At 38.1% G+C, this 1712-nt stretch overlaps 1 non-coding gene across 1 annotated transcript; it reads left to right on the top strand.

Annotated features, from left to right (window-relative positions):
• The first annotated feature begins 512 nt into the window (after positions 1-512).
• On the top strand, positions 513-619 carry LOC145608082 (small nucleolar RNA R71). The gene has a single exon (XR_014105722.1). It is a non-coding gene; the product is annotated as a small nucleolar RNA R71 (small nucleolar RNA).
• Positions 620-1712: the final 1093 nt, after the last annotated feature.

Below are 1712 nucleotides of genomic sequence, written 5' to 3'. Positions count from 1 at the left end.
TCTGTGGCGCATGTGGTTCTTGTGGTGGTGGATTTTGAACATTAGTACTCCGGTAAGAAAGGTACGGATGATTCCGATACCCAGGATTGTAGGTGTTGGAGTATGGGTTATTCTGCCTATAGGCTTGAAAGGCATTAACTTGCTCCACGGAACTCCTGCAATCTTGTTCCCAATGACCTATAATACCACAATTTTCACAGAAAGCCTCATTAGAATTATTATTAATCGCAGAAATATTAGCTACATTAGCAGTGCTCAGATTATCTAATTTTTGGCAGATAGAGGTCAGTTGAACTTGCAAAAAGGATATAGAGTCAACACTATGCTTCCCCTTGTTAGCAAATCCTCTAGGATTCCCATATTGGGATTTGTGTATCGCCATGTTTTCAATAATCTGACCTGCATCTTCAACATCAAGATTCATAAATCTCCCACTAGCTGCAGAATCTAAAATTATTCGAGAAGAATTTCCAAGGCCATTATAAAAGGCTTGGATTATCTGCCATTGTGCTAAATTATGGTGAGGGCAATCTCTTTGTAGATCCTTGTACCTCTCCCAAGCCTCATATAAAGATTCATCGGCTTCTTGGGCAAAGTTCTGAATCGCACTCCGTAGTACGGCTGTTCTCTCTGCAGGATAATACTTGTTATAGAAATTCAAAACAAGAGTTTCCCAGTCAGTTATACCAAGTGCAGTTCTATTTAAGCCATTAAACCACAATAGCTTTTCCAGTTAAAGAGAAGGGAAAGAGAATCTCCCTCATTTGGTCTTGAGTGACCCCGGCTTGCCTGATGGTGTTACAATATTGACAATAGTCGGCAATGTGAAGATTTGGGTCTTCACCCTTGGCTCCACTAAATTGCTTCCTCTCTATCATCGTTATAAACTGAGGTTTAATTTCGAATTGAACCCTATCAAGAGCCGGAGTAGGGGTGAGATGTGGAAAATCTGTAAGCTCTGGTTGTGAGTAATCACTAAGCTTCTTTGGTACCGCCATCTCTGATTCTGCGTCTGATGATGCCTCTAAATCGCTAGAACCAATTGGAGGATCGCGGTGATTATTATTATTATCACCATAATCCGCCAGGATTTGCTTGTAGAAATTTTTCTGTCTATGGAAGGAACGTTCGATCTCAGGATCGAATGGGATGTACCCTGATCTGGAACACCTGGGCATAAACAAAAACTAGAAGCAAATGTGAGATTTGCCTTAGAGAACTAACGCTCTCTGAGACAAAAGGAAAATAATCTAGACTACAAAAACAATCAGAAATAAAAATAAAACCCTTTCCCCAGCAACGACGCCAAATTTTGACAGGGTAAAGTCGTATCCCCTAATCAAAAATAATTCCTAAGTCCTCTAACTAAAGTAGATAGGGAAGTAGGGTCGAACTCCACAGGGAAACAAGTCTTTCTATTCCTAATTAGCTAATATAATCTAGATTATGAAGTAACCAATATTTATATGTGAATAATAAACTAAACTACGGAGATTAATAATAAGGAGAAAATAATATAAAAGGATCTAGGGCATAAGTTCACCAATAAATAATACTCCAGGGTAAAACATAATAATCAATCATTGACATTGCATAAATAACATGATTAACAGGCTCTCGCAATTTATTAATCAACATAGATCTAACAGGCTCTCGCAATTTACTAGATCTGAGTTCCTATTTAAAATAGCCTTTAATATCAAATTAACATC

The sequence above is a fragment of the Chenopodium album genome, chromosome 2, assembly GCF_948465745.1.
Source record: "Chenopodium album chromosome 2, dcCheAlbu1.1, whole genome shotgun sequence".
In the NCBI taxonomy this organism is placed as follows: domain Eukaryota; kingdom Viridiplantae; phylum Streptophyta; class Magnoliopsida; order Caryophyllales; family Amaranthaceae; genus Chenopodium; species Chenopodium album.
The sequence above is the reverse complement of the archived record's forward strand: the minus strand, read 5'-3'. Positions and strand labels throughout refer to the sequence as shown.